This window comes from Mandrillus leucophaeus, unplaced genomic scaffold (assembly GCF_000951045.1).
Source record: "Mandrillus leucophaeus isolate KB7577 unplaced genomic scaffold, Mleu.le_1.0 Scaffold708, whole genome shotgun sequence".
Taxonomy (NCBI): Eukaryota; Metazoa; Chordata; class Mammalia; order Primates; family Cercopithecidae; genus Mandrillus; species Mandrillus leucophaeus.
Window position 1 is genome coordinate 1759765 of NW_012107675.1, and position 13330 is coordinate 1773094.

Consider the following 13330-nt stretch of genomic DNA (forward strand, 5'->3'; position numbering starts at 1 on the left):
CCTGCGCATGCGCGCCACAGCCCAGTTCCCCCACCCTGGCCCCGCAGGCCCCCAGCCCCCAGCGGGAGCGAAGCTGGGGCTTAAATTATCTGCGAAAATCCCAGACGCTGGCTAAATTTCTCCCACCCTAGTCGAGTTGCCAGAGTATGCAGCTGCTTCTCTTGCAGCTGGCATAGTAAAAATGTTGACGACTAACAAGCAGCATGAAACCTTTCTTTCCAATTCAGTCATTACAGCAGGGGTTGATGCTTTCTCCCAGTTAATGGGGTGCACGGTCCCGGCCGCTAGCTGCAGTATTATTGTTCTTGCTTTGACGGGCTTTGTTTTTGTTTGATTGGATTTGAGTTTTGAAAAAGAACGTCTAGACAACGATTATGTCAGTGGCAGGAGGATGATGGGCTTAGGTACTAGGAAAGGAGAGAAACCTAGACGGGAAAAAAACGGGTTCTTTCCTGCAGCTGCGACTGTTGGTGGAACGTGTCTGGCCTTAACAGGTACCTGCTGGGATGGACGAGGCTGCCAGCGGGGAGCGGCTCCAGTGCCGGTGTCAGCCCCGGCCGATGACACTACCCCGCACCCAGCCGCTCGCCGGGGAGGAGCGCGGGTGGCAGGAAACGCCGCGCTGCCACTCTTGTTCAGAACCTTCAATCCGCCCTGACGCTGATTAGCCACTCAGTAATCTCCCGGGAGCTTCACTCTTGAACAGGGAAAGGGGGATACGATGAAGTTTTTGCTCAGATCTTTCCGCGGCCGCACTGCCCATCTCGCGTGGATGCTTGGAGACAAATGCCTGGCTCAAGTTGGCAATGACAGAGATTGTGCCGGGGAAACCTCCCGGAGAGTGCGTTCAACCGGACAGGTGGACGGAAGCACAGGTAGTTGATTAGAAGGATGTGGAAATAGGAAAGACGTAAGGAAGGAGGGAAGTGCAGGGAGACTAATCCTAATTCGGGGAGAGGGGTATAAGTTCCTAGCAAATGACTCCTCGAGCGCTCTGGTCTGCGGAAAAGCCACGGAAGCGCTACAAAGGGTTTTTTTAAGTTCCAAACCAGTCAGAAGTACCCGCCCTCTTCTTTGTGATTGGCCGGCTCCCTCTCCTTTAGGGAAATTATCGTCACCCTATTGGTTGACGTGACCAGCATTCAAAAGCAGCGAACCAACTACGACTGGACCCAGGGATTTCGGGAAATGTAGTCCACTCTGCAGCTTCCGCATCCCAGGACAATGTCTTACATTTGGAACGTACAAAATTTTGATTTGTCGTTTAATATTTATTGAATTAGTTGATTCACTGGGTGCAATGGCCAATAAAACAAATTTGAGAACATTCTTAAACTATTTCCAGGTGGCTCTGAATTTTTTGTCTAACATTTTGTTGTCAGGCGGTGTGCTAGGTACTAAAGATAGGAAAATGCAATTCTTGCTTTCAGCAAGCTCACTACAGTCTAAGGAGACGACTTTTAACATAAATGGTAATTGTAAAACGATGTGATGAGTTCAATGATGGAATAATGAAGGAGGACGGCAGAGGGCCACTTAACTGACCAGGAAGGCTTGGACATGGTGACTCCCACTATAGATCATGTCAGATAAGGAGGAGCAGACCAAGCAAACAGAAGGCAAAGACCATTGGAAGACGATGGGGAGGAGAGCCTCAGAATTACCTTGAGAGCTTTTTTAAAATACATGTGACTCCACAGGGGAAAATTGCAAAGCAGACAGATGACAACCCCATAGAATTGTACAATCTGCCTTTTTACTTACCTAGGTCTAAAATCTATTGGATAATTTTTCATCATTGGATTATAAAACTTTTTGGAAAAAAAAGACAACTTCTTGTTGAGAGACCTTGTGGTATAGTGGGAAAATACAGGCTTTGTTGTTAGCTAGCCATGAACTTCAGTCCAGGCCATGGTAATATGTGTAATCTTGGGCAAATTTTTAAATTTTTCCAGGGATCAGATTCCTCAGGTTTAAAATGAGATTAACACCACCTTCTTCTTAGGAATTTATGAGAATGAACCGGAGGGGGAAAAGAAAGAATATGAAAAGTTTGTACTACATTGCTTAGTACTCTGTAGACACTCAAAAATGTCAGTTTCCTGTTCTACTATCAGGGTCCTTGAGGTAAAGGGGACCTCAAAAAGTCACCAATTTAAGCCAGTTTCCTACTTCTGACTCTAGAATTTTTGTTTTTATTTCTATACTCCTATCTTTTCCATCAACTTATGAACTCATTCTGACATTCTTAAAATTTCAGTTCTTAGTGGATACCTGGAATTTAAGATGAATATAGCTTACCTTTGTGAACTTGCAATCCATCCTCTCTATGCTCAGGGACACTGGGACTTTTCCAGAAATCCATATGGCCAAAACCAACAATGGCCCAAAATAACGACCTTTATTATAGCAAAGACAAAATAATCGATCCTCAAACTCACGGTAATTCTTATAAGTCAGTTAGAATGAATCAATTCGTTTTTCAAATTAGAACTGAAATTTTAAGAATTTTACTTGAAATTAATTAAACATTTTAAGTTTAGAATTTGATAAATTAAAAATAAATAATCTATATTACTCATTTTTAAGTTGAGCACAAAACGGAGAATTTTACCCAGCATAATTTCTCAGAAAAGTTGTGTTTATTTGTTTTATTTGAATGAATGAGTAAGTATGTTGATTTCAAGCAATTAAACAGCTTCTGCCTTTAGGTGACATTCTCTTGAATGAAACTATTTCTTACCTGTTTGTTGAAGAATGGACCACAATGTGATGATGTAACTGTATACCACTGACAAATTATAAATATATATCTTACATTTAGCTGAGTCAAGGTGGCACTAAACAATATTCTGCCAACACAATGAAAATAAAAAGACAACTTTTTAAGAAAATGAAACCACACATACACTAAAAGAAAAGTTAGCATATGAAATTGACAGGTGCAGAAGACTAAAGACCAAGAATTCATAACATTTCTGAATCTGTCAGTCCTCATTATCCAGTTTAAAGGTTACCAGACTAATGCAGGCCCTGGTACAGATCTCAAAGGTAAGCTGGATGCTGATTTAGATGGAGAAGGCAGAAACTGAAAATAAACATTTTACTGAGAACTTATTTAATGGCAAAAGCTTTCCGGAAAGTAGAATAAATCTACCTCACTTGCTAGCATTCATTTTTATTGACTTAATTTCAGTTTATTGAGTCCCGAAGGATGTGTGCATGACAATAATTAATTCACTACATAGTTTAACAGAATATTGAATTTAAATTATTTGGAAATTGCAGCAGAGATGTTAATTAATTGGTTTGTCTAGTTCAAGCCACCTTTTCTGAATGGGTTCCCTAGCCCCTGCTAAATGATGGGCCTGGGCAACCCGGTTTTAATCAGGTCCCCCTGTTTCCTGGTTCAAACCGCCAGGATCTGAGACAGAAACCAGAAATAAGGCAAGCCAAGAGATCATCTTCTGGGAATTTAGAATTGGATTACAAAATTACAAATTAATATGAACGAGGAGGAAGCCATGTTGTCCTAGGGCTGGGTAGTGTGTTTTACTTCCTGCATACCACAGCTGAGTGTACACATTCTTAGACATAACTTGGGAGGATGAAAAAGACACAGAAATGACAGAGAGTGACCACCAGTGGCCCAAGGAGATAGAGAGTAGAATCTTGATTTCTGACTTTCTGGTTCCTGGGTCTTATTCTTTACGGAACCTTAAGACTTTCTTTCCTTGTTTGTGTTAATTAGCTTGATTATATTTCTGGTTTTTGCAATCAAATATTCTGATACCAGTTTAGATGCAACTTGCATCTAATTATAAAAGAAAGTAGAGATCATTGTAGCCATCTTTCACTTGCCATTTTTACCTTCTACTGTCAGTTCTTCCTACAGTGAAGAGATGGCTGCAATAATCGAGCAAGGGGTTGGTGGCTTGGACCAGAATGGTTAAAAGTCGTTGTAGTGTACAGGGGGTCGGATTCAGGATTATATTTTAATGATAAGACCAAAAGGATTTGCTGATAGTATGGGGGTATCAGAGACAGGAGAGGCAAATATGATACCTCAAGTTTTGCGCTGAGCACTTCAAAGTGTGGTACTGCAATTTCATTTCCACAATTATGACTCCCGAGTAATTTCTAGTTACCATTTGTTCCTTAGTGGATTCAACAAATATCATTAGCTAAATGTACAAGACTCATCTGGGAACAAGCAGAATCCACTGTTATGATTTTTTTTTTTTTTTTTGAGACGGAGTTTCACTCTTGTTGCCCAGGCTGGAGTGCAATGGTGCGATCTCGGCTCACCTCAACCTCTGCCTCCTGGGTTCAAGCAATTCTCCTGCCTCAGCCTCCCAAATAGCTGGGATTACAGGTGCACACCACCACGCCTGGCTAATTTTTGTAGTTTTAGTAGAGACGGGGTTTCTCCATGTTAGTCAGGCTGGTCTTGAACTTTTTTTTTATGTTTTTGATGCCACGTCTCGCTCCGTTGCCCAGGATGGAGTGCAGTGGTGCTTTGCGATCTTGGCTCACTACAACCTCCACCTCCCAAGTGCAAGTGATTCTCATGCCTCAGACTCCTGAGTAGCTGGGACTACAGGTATGCGCCACCACACCTGGCTAATTTTTGTATTTTTTGGTAGAGATGGGGTTTCACCACGTTGGCCAGGCTGGTCTTGAACTCCTTACCAGAAGTGATCTGCCCACCTTGGCCTCCCAAAGTACTGGGATTACAGGTGTGATCACAGTGTGGCCCATTGTGATCTTTCATAAGCTTTGGCCTTTCTATAAAAACAGTTCAGGCAGATGTTAGTAAGCCTTCACTATAGAAGAGATTACCTCTATAATTTAATGTTTAATATTATTTGTAAGGGTATAATTAAACTGTAGATGAAAATGTCTAGACAAAGGTCAGAAAGTCCGAGTGAAGAGAAAATTCCAGAAGTGCAAAACAAGACTAATAGAACCAAATGTACAGTTAAATGTAAATAGTAGGCATTAATATATAATATGAGTGAAAAATAATGTCAAATTCTAAAAACCTAGACCCTGATTGGGCAAGCAGGAATTGCTTGATACATCCTCATATATTTCAAGTGCTATTTCTACAATGAGAACGGTATTTCTAAAATGGGAACAGTATCTGAGGTAAGAAACAATGCTCCCACTATTCTTAATTTTAATATTTTAAAATTTGAATATTATTGTAAATGCAGTGAACATTTTGCTAACCTTTTCCCAAAGGATTCGCTTTTCTTTTCAAATGACTCATTAAAATTTGATTTGTGAACTAAAGAGCTAGCAATAAGGCTTGTTCCTTATGGAATTACTCACAGCTAATATACTGTGGTAATGGAATAAGCTTGAAACAGCAGTATAAGTTAATATTTTGTTCCATCCTCACCTTCACTGTCTCCTTCCACTGCATCCCGCATTCCACCCCTGGATTCACATGTATATATATATAAATAGAGACAGCAAATAATCGTATATCATATTACTTCTAAATAGTATTCTCGAAGGGCAGGTCAAGCATACCAAGTGTGATTTTGAGGGCTGTGTCGCCCAGGCTGGAGTGCAGTGGCCCGATCTCAGCTCGTTGCAACCTCTGCCTCCCGGGTTCAAGCGATTCTCCTGTCTCAGCCTCCCGAGAAGCTTCAGCCTCCCGAGAAGCTGGGATTACAGGCGCCTGCCATGACACCCAGCTAATTTTTGTATTTTTAGTAGAGATGGAATTTCACCATTTTGGCTAGGCTGCTCTTGAACTCCTGACCTCAAGCAATCCTCCCAGCTTGGCCTCCCAAGGTGCTAGGATTACAAGCATGAGCCACAGCACCTGGCCATCTTTTTTTTTTTTTTTTTTTTAATTAAAAACTACGCAGCACGCAAAGTAGTACTCTTCATCTGAAAATAGGTCAGTAACTAAATACTAGCATAGTAACAGAAAACTGTCTGCTTTTTCCCCTCAGACAGTTGCCTGACAGGGTAGCCCAGTGAGACAGTGTTAATTGAGACTGATGTAACAGAGCCTGCCATCGTAGGCTCTGGGGCTGTGTCACCCCTCTTAGTCACTGAACTGTGGAACATTTAGATGCAAATTCTTCTTTCTGGTCAACCCTAAAGATTACCATATAAGAAATCAAAAAGGACTGAAGCAAAAACTTTAACATAAGCAGAGTGGGAACACTGTCTCTAAAGATCCATCAGAGCCAAGAGAATCATATTAATACTAACAATGAAAACATGCAAAGGATGCTAATTAACTCTTAGAGGTTTTATGCAGAAGGTAGGAAAGCATAGTCTCAATCCATGGGATGGAGTTCCTCAAAATAGGACTAGGCATCTAGTTTTAAACTCAGAATGGATTTTTTTAAATGTGTTTGTAGGAAATACTACACACTTTGTCCAAAGACAATATGCCTGCAGACCTAAAACTGGAGTACCTGCTTCCCCTAGCCCAGGTCAAACAGCTTCCATTTTGGGGTGAATTTCTGGCCTCCTAACTACCTTTAGGCCTCCGGATCAGTTGCTCTTTTGTATGGCATTCTGCTATTCTATTTTCACACTTCCCTAGTCCCAGTTCCACCTCTAGTAGCCATCACACTGTTCCTGATTCTATGGCCAATGGCACAAACTAAGTTCCTTTAGGAATGCAATTTTTTAATTCAAAATCTCCATTAAATTACCTAGTAACATGTTAGTAAACCAAAATGTTAGTAAAATAAATATAAAAAATATGGACTATACCCCAGATAAAACTGGGCCTTTTAATTCTCAGCATAATCTCTCTTTCTCTCTTTCATGCAAACACACACACACACACACACACACACACACACCCCCCTAGTTCCAAAGCCTTGGAGAACAATTAAGATATTGTTTATTTGTTAAGGCCACTTTTGAAGGAAGATAAAACACTTAGCATAAACATCCTCTGAATTGTCTTCACCCTTTTATCAGCTTCCCCACCCAGTTCTACCCCAGTTCAAGGCAGTTTTTCAAATACCCACCATCCCTCTCTCCTTAGAAAGCCCAGTCTTTGCTGGATGGCTTACTTGCTCTCTCCAAATAACCCCTCGTCTCACCTCCTAGACTTTTCTGTTCTATATATTTTCTTATATGGCACTATATACTCCCTTCTCTCTGACACTCAGCTAATAGCCTTAGCTAATCAGGAAGGGAAAAACTGGTGAATAGGCCAGAAGCACAAAGAAAGAATATTCTTTACAAAGGAAGGACAAGCATGTAACTACTTACACTTTGGTATTTTAGTTCCAATCTATTCCTGGCCCATAAATAAATCCAGAGAAAAAATAATCATGATGTTGGGGACACAAAATGACTAAAGTCTATAGAGCAAGGGAGGGACGGAAGGAACAGTGTCAGTGCAGTTTCCAAGACAGAGGATCAAAAGTCTGAATCTTTTTGTTTGTTTGTTTACCTGCCAGCAGGGTGAGCATTAGTATTTCATCCCACAAACATTAGCTGCGGGTCTACTATGTGACAGGTATTTTGCTGGATGTTGTGGGTAATACAAACATGATTCAACTTGGTTTTGGCAACCAATAGGATGGCAATTTAGTGGTATGGAAGCAGAATCCCCGAAAGGAAAGACAAACCCAATGTCAACAGCATGTTTTTGTTCTCCTGAGGATAATTACTCTGTCTCATTTCACTCCCTGTGGCAACACTCTCCCACTGGGCACATACTCATCACCACGGTACTTGGTCCCAGAGCATGGGCCTCCAAGGATAAAACTCTTAGGGTTGGAAAACGTGGAGGGTGGAGGAGGCAGGGCCCTGAAATCATTCAATCCCTTGTTACTCATTCAAAACCTCTGACTACTCCCACTAAATTTCATCCAGGTCAGCATGACCCAAATGTTTCTATCAAGACTTAGAAACAGGCCCCCAGTACAACTTCCCTTCCTTGGTTTCCTCATAACTGTAATGACAGTGTAACCTCGAGGTGTGGCTTCATAATTAAAGTAAATGGGGGTTTTCACATTTGCATACAAGATAGTCACTATTCACCCTTCAGCGTGGAGTGCCATGCCTCTTTCGATTTTTGTTGTGATAAAATAAGCAATGATCCTTTCATTTCAAGACTATAGGAAGAAAAAGAAAAGGGATACCAGACTTTTTCTTTGCTTCACATCATTTCTTAGCAGTTGGATATGACTGCACTTTTGAGAAGAAAGTGAAAACAAGGTAGTGTGAGACTATCAGTCAACCAAAAACATTTTTCATTAGGGCCAATAGATTTGTGAGGGTAAAGGCAACACCATAAAGATTTTACTGACACTGTGGGTTACATCTATTGATGAGTCACATTCTCTGCCCTGTATTATTTCAAATGATTCATATTTACTTTTCAGTCACAAAGTCTGTTTTTTCTAACTTACTATAGGATGTGTCCAGTGACCTACAAGAGCACCCAAATTTAGTAATCTGTAGTTTGCCCAAAATGTGCATATCATCGATACATAAATTCCTAGGCAGTGGCTGCCTCTTAAGCTAGAAATGTTCTGCTTATTCATGATGAGAGGGTTTGTTAAATTCAGGAAATTGAGGGGGAAGTTCCATGAGAACATTATCATAGTTTACCAGTCTAGTGGTTTCCTTAAAGAGGTGTCTCACTGCAATGGAGACATAGAGGAGAGGTACCCACCCGGTGACAATATTGGTATCAATGTGCTACCTACTTCAGTATTTGTTTTTTGTTCATTCAAATATGTGCTACTGATGCTCACTCTTTTGTATTTCTATTTCTTATGTCATGACATAACAGTGAGGGCTCAGACTGCTAAGGCAGACATACCTAGATCCTGTTTTTAGTAGTGGTGAGTCTGTATGGTTCTGCAGCAGCTCGGTTCTTGCCTCTTCAGAGGAAATAATTCATCTGAGGGGCATAAAACAGATAGTCCGAGGCAAGATTTTGAGCAGGAGTTCATTAAGAAGTTTTAGGCCAGGCACGGTGGGTATCCCAGCACTTTGAGAGGCCGAGGCAGGCGGATCACCTGAGGTCAGGAGTTGGAGACCAGCCTGGCCAACATGGTGAACCCTCGTCTCTACTAAAACTACAAAAATTGGCTGGGCATGGTGGCGCATGCCTGCCATTCCAACTACTCATGAGGCTTTGGCAGTAGAATCGCTTGAACCTGGTGACAGATGAAGCTGGCTGGGCTTCCGGGTCTGGTGGGAACTTGGAGAACTCTTCTGTCTAGCTGAAGAAGTGTAAATGCACCAATCAGCGCTCTGTGTCTTGCTAATCGGGTAGGGTACTTGGAGAACTTTTCTGTCTAGCTAAAGGATTATAAATGCACCAGTCAGAGCTCTGTGTCTGGCTAAAGGTTTGTAAACGTACCAATCAGCACTCTGTAAAAATGGACCAATCAGCATTCTGTAAAACGGACCAATCAGCTCTCTGTACAATGGACCAATCGGCAGGATGTGGGTGGGGCCAAATAAGGGAATAAAAGTAGACCAGCCCACGTCAACAGCTGCAAGCTGCTTGGGTCCCATTCCACCCTGCGGCAGCTTTGTTGTTTTACTCTTTTGTGATAAATTTTACTGCTGCTCACTCTTTGGGTCTGCACTTTTTCGTTTGTTTGTTTTGTTTTGTTTTTTTGTTTTGAGAGACAGAGTCTCGCTCCGTCGCCCAGGCTGGAGTGCAGTGGTGTGATCTTGGCTCACTGCAAGCTCTGCCTCCCAGGTTCACGCCATTCTCCTGTCTCAGTCTCCCGAGTAGCTGGGACTACAGGTGTGCACCACCATGCCTGGCTAATTTTTTTTTTTTTTTTTTTGTAGTTTTAGTAGAGATGGGGTTTCACCATGTTAGCTAGGATGGTCTCGATCTCCTGACTTCGTGATCTGCTCACTTTGGCCTCACAAAGTGCTGGGATTACAGGCGTGAGCCACTGTGCCCAGCCTGGGTCCTCACTACCTGTATGAGCTGTAACACCACAAAGGTCTGCAGCTTGACACCTGAAGTCAGCGAAACCACAAACCCAGCAGGAGGAATGAACAACTCTGGAGGCACCACTTTTAAGAGCTGTAACACTTGCTGCGAAGGTCTGCGGTTTCACTCCTGAAGTCAGCAAGACCATGAACCCACCAGAAGGAAGAAACTCCAGACACATCTGAACATCTGAATGGAACAAACTCCAGACGCATCATCTTTAAGAACTGTAACACTCACCGCAAGGGTCCACGGCTTCATTCTAGAAGTCAGCGAGAGCAAGAACCCACCAGAAGGAACCAATTCCGGACACAATGGGAGGCGGAGGTTGCAGTGAGCCAACATAGTGCCACTGCACTCCAGCCTGGGCAACAGAGTGAGACTCCCAATCAAAAAAAAAAAGTTCTAGAGCAGGAATAAAAGGAAGTAAAGAACACTTGGAAGAGGGCCAAACAGGCAACTTGAGAGATCCAGATGCCCAGTTTGACCTTTGACTTGAGCTTTTACAGGTTGACATGGTTCTGGGCTTTTGCATCTCCCTTCTCTTGATTTTTTTCCTTGAGGCAGGCTGTCCGGGTGCACAGTGTCCTGCCAGCACTGGGGAGGTGAGCATGCTCAGTGGGTTTACTGAAGTTGTGCACATGCTCATCTGAGACATTTTTCCCTTACCAGTGGAGTGTTCCTAAAGGAAGGTCATATACTAAAGACCACTTAAACACTGCTATTTTGCCTTTTAGTGTGCATGTTTGAGCCCACTCAACCAACTCCTGAGATCTTATTGGGAAGCTGCTGATCACCATCTTCAGGTGTTTTCTACCTACTGGGACACAGCCCTCTCTTAGCACCAGCTGCAATCAATTATTTTAGAGAGACAGTTTAACAATTTGACCATCACCAGACATTCCTGGAAGGAAGGTGGCGGGGGTCGGGGGGGGCCCTCTCCTGCACTGCTCATGTCTGCCTACTACCTACTCTAACATTTCACTAGCTAAGTAGAGTCAGACAAGTCATTTAACACTTTTCATTTCCTGGTGTGTAAGATGAGCATACACATACCTAAGTAGAGTGTTGTAAGATTACCTAGTATAAAGTTCCTAGCTCAAAACTTGTCACATGTATTGAAATTAAGTGGTAACTAATAAAGTCATTCTAACGTCTCTAACCATTGTCTAGATGATTTAAGATATCTAGGTGATTTAAGATATTAAGATGACTTGAACATTATCTAAACATTGACTTCCAAATTCGTTTACTTCAAACTTCTTCCCTGGACTCCATATTTGATTTGTGTATGCTTTTGATTTATATAAGAAGCTTATATCCAAAAGGCATGTAAAATTTAACGTCCAAACTCAATTCTTCACTTCCAATTGCAATCTATACCTTACACCTCCCCAGATCTTCCTGTGTCTGGTGATTCTACCATCTCAGATGTTCAGGCCCACATCAGTAACCTCTGATCAGCAGGTTCCCTCACCTCTCACCCCTGGCCATCACACACATACCTCTATTTTAAGTCCATTGGCAAATCCTGTTAGTTCTATCTTTACGATATATTCAGAATTCAACAAGTTCTCACAATCTCCACCTTCATACTTTGGTTCAGGCCAGAATCATTTTTCATCTGGGTGATTGCAGTATATGTTAAACCCCCTTTCACTTAGTCGAGTTTTTGTTTTGTTTTTTAAATTTCAGACAGGGTCTCATTCTAGAGTGCAGTGGTGTGATTATATCTCATTGCAACTTTGAACTGCTGGGTTTAAGCAATCCTCCTGCCTCAGTCTCCTGAGTAGCTGGGACTACAGGTATGCACCACCACAGCTAACTTTTTTATTTTCTGTAGAGATGAGATCTATGTTGTGCAGGCTCATGGCCTTAAGCTTCCCAAAGGGCTGAGATTACAGGCTTGAGCCACCATCCCCAGACCCATGTCATCTACTCTAAAGAGAGTGATGACGTTAAAATATGTCAGTCTTGTACTCAACATCCCCTAGTGCCTTCTTATCTCCCTCTAAGTAAAAGTCAAAGTTCTTTACAATGGCCTATAAAGATGCCATAGGATCCATCCCCACTATCTACTCTCTGTCTGTCCTTATCGCCTCTCCCTCTTCCCTTGCCCATCCCAATATAGCCACACCTGCTTTCTTGCTGTTCCTTAATGATAACAAGCGGCCTCAGGGCTTTGCATTTGTTGTTGCCTCTGTGTAAACCAGTAGTCAGCAAACCTTTTCTTTAATGAGCTAGATAGTAAATATTTTCAGTTTTGTGGGTCACATACAGCCCAAATTGCAACCACATTGCAACGGTGCCAGTGTTGCACAAACTGTGCAAATACAACCATAGATAATATGTAAACAACTGTGCTTGGCTGTGTTCCAGTGAAACTTTATTTACAAAAACAGGTAGAGGACTGGATAATCTGGATAATCCCTGGCCTATACTTCTCTTCCCCTGGATATTTGCATGATCTTTTTCCATATTTTCTTCTTGTCCTTGACCATTTGTGACAAATTGATGATGTGAGAAGCTGACATTGATGTCACCTCATCAATATAGCACTCCTTGACTTTTTCTCACAAACTAGGAGTAATTTCTGATATGGTTTGGCTGTGCCCCGACCCAAATCTCACCTTGAATTGTAATAACCCCCACATGTCAAGGGTGGAGCCAGGTGGAGATATTAAATCACTGGGGTGGGTTTTCCCCATACTGTTCTTGTTGTAGTGAATAAATCCCAGGAAATCTTATGGTTTTATAAATGGGAGTTCCCCTACACAAGATCTCTCTTGCCTGCCACCACGTAAGATGTGGCTTTGCTTCTCCTTTGCCTTCCGCTATAATTGTGAGGCCTCCCCAGCCATGTGGAACAGTGAGTCCATTAAACCTCTTTTCTTTATAAATTACCTAGTCTTGGGTTTGTCTTTATTAGCAGCATGAGAACAGACTAATACAATTTCCCTTCCCCCAGCATACACACATAGGCACTTCCCATATTCATCCCAGTCCCCCTATGTGGACTTAATTTTTTCCCCTTAGCACTAACCACTACCTGAGGCACCATAAGTTTATGTGTAAGGGACTTGGTTTTCTTCTCTGTGGCATCCCTGAGGCAGAGGACTGTTGATTAAGAAAGAATGAATAGACTCTAGACCAGAAGGCAGGAGTTCCTTTTAGCTCCAGTGTAACCAACATAGCCCTTACCACATAATTTAACCCGTCCATTTACAAACATCTCTTTGTAAAATGGAGGAAAGTAAGACACACTGTAGCAATCAAATAGTAAATGCCAAAAAAAGTCCTATTGAAAAGGAATCAAAATGTAAACTTTGTTAGTTGTTATACCCTAATTAGGAAAAGTATAAATAC